Genomic DNA, 6,904 nt, shown 5'->3' with positions numbered 1-6,904 from the left:
CTGTACTACAGATTGATATCGATCCACAACACCCTTTAATTTTTAGGCCCAGTGATATGGAAGTTTTTCAATCCTAAATATGAATATTAGCAAAGGGAAAAGGGAGAAAGACAGACTTTTATGGGCACCGTTTGTAAAAAAAGATAACTAAATAGTTTATTGTTTGGACAAATATCACCTCGTTGCACCTCAAGATTGTTTAAAGATTTTTGTAGATATATGTGGATGGATATAGATGTATGTATATATATGTATATATAATGTATATGTGTGGGGATGTTGGTGATCTGTTTCTCTTTGTCAGACCACCTAGGGTTTCCAAGGCGTTCCAATGACACTAGGGACATTAGACAAACAGATGCCAGAAAACTGATTCAGTTCCCATAATAATGGAGCCTGAGGCAGCAGGAGTTGGGTGAAGAGCTGGACAGACGGGTGGGATTGATGGCCCATCCAGACCTTTTGGTGACAACTAAAATTAGATGACCCCGCCTGGCTTTACCTCCAGCTTCCCATATCAACTTAGCTAGAAGGCCTAGTAAATTCCTGAAGTTACAGTAACCAATCCCAGTCTAGGGGGGGAAGGGGGTGCATCAACCAATAGTCATCTTACAGATCACATCCAGTAACCAATCCAAGAGCCTCAAGGATACCTAATGGGAATTAACTATGTTATCAAATGGGAACTGAGGGAATTTAGGTCTCTTGCTTGCTCTCCTTGTCTCCTGAGGGTCTCCTTAGGTAAGCTGGTATGGAGTCCTCTTCTGAAGGAAGTAGGCTCCTGAGGTACCCATTAACCTCTTAGCAGGTAGCTATAAAATATTCCTGATTGTAGTCTTATGGGTGTCCATAGTATTATTGCATTACTTTGCCATTTTGTAATTACTGTATTGTGTACTAAGCATTATTAGATTATTACAGGGGTTTACTACTAATAACCTTTTTTCCATGTGCTGTATATATTATTGATTGAAGTTCCTATATCTGTATATCAAACAATATTGGTGTGTACTTTATGTTTCACCTTGTTTTCCTAATTAAACTGTTTGAGTGACTAGCTATCATTTGTGCATGAACCTTCTTTTATTGAATATCTATATGCATTGATAAGGGATATAACATCCATATTTATGCACAAAATCAAGTGGCGACCATAGACTCGGGACACAAATTAATGGGTTCATTCAAACAGCTTCCATTTTTGTTTTTCTGCAAAAATAGAGTTAAGTGAGTACAGGCCACTTCAGACAAGTTGAGACCACAGTGATATTGTATTCGATATTGTATGCTGCAGGGGTATTGGTAAGAGGCCATACATCATTACATGCTTGAGTATTTGCTGTATGTGCAATACTTTTTATATGTATGTATAGAAATCCCAAAATAAAAGGGTATTGGATGTACCTCGGTCCAAACCGGTTTAAATTAGCAGGGGAGGATACACTTGGGATCATTAACTAGGAGATATGCTCAATAGGAACTATTGAGTAGTGTTGGTCGAATAGGTCACTATTCGATTCAACCGCTATTCGGTCCAATAATGCATAATTATTTGGGTGATCGAACATCGAATTTTAACTCCATTAAAGTCAATGGGGGGAAAATTTGGGTTGTTATTCGGGTCAATGGAGAGCTTCTACAGCCTATAAATACATTTAAAAAGACATGTCAAGACTCTCCCAGCTCTTCACAACACTGTACAAGTAAAAATAAAATAAGGAAGTCTTTTTTCTGTTGCTGGCAAGTAGTTTTGGTCGAATAGCTCATGCCATTTTTTGGGTCAGCCAAGGGAACATACAGGATTTTACACGGTCTCTGAGTACAGCCAGAGAGTGACATGAGGGGGTTCCTCTGGTCCAAAAATTAACCACCAGGTTTCACCGCTCTGTTACAAGCCATACACAGGCTTCAGAGTACAGGCAGAGGTCTCTGAGGTCGGTCTTTCAGTCTTTCAGTCCAAAAATTAGCCAGCTACACAGCTCTGTTATTTGTTACAAGTGACAGGTGGCAGCAGCAGCAGCAGGAGGAGGCGGTGGGCACTGAGACGGAGCGGGGAACGCATTGGTAACTGGCATCCAGAGTTGGGAACTGGGCAGGCGGCATCAGTTACAGCATGAGGAGGAAGCGTTGGGCCCTGAGAAGGAGCAAGGACGGCATTAGAGGTTGAGGCCATCACCCATATGGACAGTGTCGAAGCTGTAGATATTGGAGACATGAATAGATCAACAAGATTCCAATCCGTACCTACTATGTAGCAAAAACACATGAAACGGAACAGGCTTGGCAGAATCAGCGGGGAAAGAAGACCCTGTTGAGCCTGAGTCTAGTCTGGCATCTAGAGCTGGGTATTGGACAGTGGGCAGGCAACAGCAATAAAAGCAAGAAGAGTAGGCGGTGGGCCCTGAGTAGTGTGGATGGCATTGTTAACTGGCATCTAGAGCTGGGTACTAGGAGGAGGAGGCGGTGGGCCCTGAGACGAAACAAGGAGTGCATTACAACAGAAGGCCATCACCTTTATAGACAATGTAGAGGCAGTAGCTAATGGAGACATGAATGGATGAGCGAGATTGCAATCTGTCCCTACCTACTATGTAGCGAAACCACATGAAAGGGATTGGGCTTGGAGGAATCAGTGGGGAAAGAAGACCCTGTTGAGCTGGAGTCTAGTCTGGCATCTAGAGCTGGGTACTGGGAGGAGGAGGTGGTGGGCCTTGAGACGGAGCAAGGAGGGCATTGCAATATAAAGCCATCACCTATATTGACAGTGTAGAGGCAGTAGCTAATGGAGACATGAATGGATGAGTGAGATTCCAATCCGTACCTACTAGGCAGTGAAACCACATGAAAGGGAACGGGCTTGGCATAATAAATGGGGCAAAAAGACCCTATTGAGCTTGAGTCTAGTCTAGCCTCTAGAGCTGGGTACTGGGCAGTGGGCAGGTGGCAAAACGCTTTTTGTGTGGAAATATGGACAGAATTAGAATGCTGGGGGGGGGTTAATAAATACAAAGTATCAGTAATCTGTGCCATTTATATTTGATTGGAGAATAGCAAATTTTAAAAAAACAAATTAAAAATATAGTAAAAGAGAATTCATTTATGTGATTTTTTTTACTTTAATGTTATGTTGCGAAGCTTATTGCTGGATGTTTAACATTTTAACATATTCTATTTTGTGTCAGACCTGATCAAGAGTCTTTTGGTTTAATCATCTGGCCAAAAATGAAAGTCACTGGCGGGAAATGATTGCATCTCCCATTCTGTGACACATTTCCGGCCAAATGATTACAAGCCTGCCCACCACGACAAGGTACACTCTTAAGGGCAGGACCTACTCTAATCTACACTGCACTACACTACTTGATGCTAGTCATCGTTCTTCTAATGTTGGATGTGTGTTCATATTAGACTTTATCTAATAACTAGATTGTGTTTAGATGTAAGTGTGTATGCATTTGTGTGCATTGGGTTTGTGGGTGTGCTTTGATGTGTGTATATATGTGTATATTTATGTGTTATCTACTCTATGCTAATTTTTTTTTGTCTGAATGTGTGCATCTCACTAGTGTACATATCCATTATGAATGAAAATTATTCGTCATTTCAGAATTGAGTACATAAGTGAGCAGCCCCCCTTCCTTCTGACAAAAGCAGACTAACTAATATCTACCTTTGCAGGGCCCAATGATATCTAAATATGGGATATGGCAAATTTGATTTCCCCATCCTGCAAAAAACGATACCACTTATTAGGGTAATATATAAAGTAAATAATTCAGCACTTACCTGATTGGGATGAGGTAATGGCTGACAATGGAGGGAACCAGCCAGCAGATCTTTTTATCTATCTACCCCTATATTTTCTACAAAGAAGATTAGAGTTGGTGACAGCTGAATATAAAGGTAGTCATATTCATCTGTAAAAAAGAAAATCTGTGACTGGGAACTCACATTTTCTGCAGTGACGTTGAATGTAATTTCTCGATCCAGATGTTCAAACCAAACTATAACTTGCCGCGTGCGTTCGTTACCAGTTTCCTGAATGATTGGACAAAAAAAAACATGCTCCGTATCTTCATCCTCGATTTCAGGAATAGGAATGAGGGAGATTCCAATCTGTACCTACCTACTATATAGCGAAAACACATGAAAGGGATTGTGCTTAGAGGAATCAGCAGGGAAAGAAGACCCTGTTGAGCTGGAGTCCAGTCTGGCATCCAGAGCTGGGGACTGGGAGGAGGAGGTGGTGGGCTCTGAGAAGGAGTGTGGACGGCATTAGTTTCCGGCATCTAAAGTCAGGTACTGGGCAGGGGCATCTAAAGTCAGGTACTGGGCAGGCGGCAGCATCATTTACAGCAGGAGGAGGAGGCGGTGGGCTCTGAGACGAAGTGTGGACGGCATTCGTTTCTGGCATCTAAAGTCAGGTACTGAGCAGGTGGCAGCTTCATTTACAGCAGGAGGAGGAGGCAGTGGGCTCTGAGACGGAGTGTGGACGGCATTAGTTTCCGGCATCAAAAGTCAGGTACTGGGCAGGCGGCAGCATCATTTACAGCAGGAGGAGGACGCGGTGGGCTCTGAGACAGAGTATGGACGGCATTAGTGTCTGGCATTTAAAGTCAGGTACTGGGCAGGCAGCAGCATCATTTACAGCAGGAGAAGGGGGAGGTGGGCTCTGAGACAGATCGTGGACTACATTAGTATCGTGCATCTAGAGTTGGGTACTGGGAAGGCGGCAACAGTAACAAGGAGTAGGAGGTGTTGGTCCCTGGTACGGAGCGTGGACCACATTGGAGGTTGAGGCCATAAACTCTATGGACAGTGTAGAAGCTGTATCTAATTGAGACATTATTGGATTAACGAAAATCACACTTTCCATACCTAATATATAGTGAAACCACATAAAAGGTAACGTACTTGGTGGAATACGCGGGGAAATACATACATTTTTTATCATTTGTTTTACAGAAATACAGAAATTTTTATGTTTATTTTGATAGATAGCAAGTGGTATCAAAATTAATTCTTAATTAACACTTGCTACCTATCAAAATAAACAGACAATTTTCTGTATTTCCATAAAAAAAATACTGAGAAATAATTCTGATCCTTCTTGCTACCTATCAAAATAAACAGAAAAATTTCTGTATTTCTGTAATAAAATACAGATAATTAATTCTGATCCTACTTGCTACCTATCAAAATAAACAGAAAATGTCTGTATTTCTGTAATAAAATACTGAGAATTAATTCTGCTCCTTCTTGCTACCTATCAAATCAAACAGAAAAAAATCTGTATTTCTGTAATAAAATACAAATAATTATTTCTGATCCTACTTGCTACCTATCAAAATAAACTGAAAATTTTCTCTGTTTCTGTAATGAACTACAGATAATTATTTCTGATACCACTTGCTACCTGTCAAAATAAACAACAAAAAATTCTATATTTCTGTAAGAAAAATACAGATAAATATTTCTGATATCACTTGCTACCTATCAAAATAAACAGAAGCTGTGCAATTGCCGCATTGATCAGCTTTGTTTTGGGGTCATTTGGGCCATATTTCCTCTTGCGCTCCAGCATCTGGGGGATGGAAGGTTGGATGCTACTAATGCTAACCACAGAAACATTGGACGATGGGGTAGAAGTTGTGGGATGGCAATGATGCCTGGTCCTGACTGCTAGCAACGCCACAGACAGCAGCCGATCTGCGTTGGAGCTCCTGCTAACTGCTGGTGGAGCCTGAAAAAGGTAATGATTGGCTACATGCCACACTCAAATTGCTGGCAGCAACACTGGAAACTGTAGTGGCAGAAGGAGGAAAGGCAGCGGAGGAGGATCGAGCAGTTGGAGCTTGCTTCTTGTGCGGAGGTGGTCGCACAGAGCTCTGTGCTTTCACCAGGTGTTCACGCCAGGTTACTGGATGGTGGCTTTTTAAATGGGTGCTCTTTCAACTTGTTCCAAGTTTGTTTGGGTTTTTGCCTCGTTTCAAGTATTGAGCACACAGTTTACAGATGACCATAGTGTTATCATCACTATGGACATTAAAAAATGCCCACACTGGCGAACATTTAACTGGGCTGAAAGGTGCTCTGGAGCTAGTGCTCGTGGTGGCGGTCCGCGCTTGTTGAGGCATAGCTGTGGGGACAGCTTCGGACAATTTACGTCTATGACTTGCCTCACTGGTAATTAAAGTATGCAGAGTGTGGGCAGCTTTTACCCTCTTCCTCCCTCTCCCCCTTTGAGGGCGCTCTGCAACCTCCTCCTCCTCTTCTTCTTCTTCCTCCTCCTTCTTTCCTGCCTATGATGATCTCCTTGTTCGCCCCATGTCGGATCAAGGACATCATTATCATCATCAGAAGAGACAGTTTCCCTTTATGTGCCGAAAGGAAGCTGCGGCCTTTTGGAGCCAGTTTGAATTGGCTGGTCTGGCTCAGGGTGTTCTGGTGAAAAGTAACTGGGGGGAAAGCCTGTGAACTGACTCTCTTCGTCAGATGACTCAAATAACTGAGCATCTTCAATGAATGATTGTAGCTCCACCTCTCCAACCCCTCGGTGGCACTCCTCTACATACTGCCGTACACGTGACTTTCCAGCCGCTGATGAGGAACTAGGAGGAACAGGTGTATCATGGACTGTTTGAGACACCTGTAAGGCCTGTGTCTGGGACTGGGATGAAGAGGGGGTACAATCACTAGACTCAGGCTGGGTCATGTACTCCACTACGTCTTCTGCCTGCTGTGGCAATAATGGATGCCCACCACCAACAGCAGTGCTTCTTGTTCTTGGGTCTACAGCTAAAAACAAACTCATACTGGTTTGCATGTGTATGTACATGTGTATGTATGTATTAATGTATATATATATATATATATATATATATATATATATATATATATATAT

The sequence above is a fragment of the Pyxicephalus adspersus genome, chromosome 11 (genome assembly GCF_032062135.1).
Source record: "Pyxicephalus adspersus chromosome 11, UCB_Pads_2.0, whole genome shotgun sequence".
Taxonomy (NCBI): Eukaryota; Metazoa; Chordata; class Amphibia; order Anura; family Pyxicephalidae; genus Pyxicephalus; species Pyxicephalus adspersus.
Note: the sequence above shows the minus strand (reverse complement) of the source record.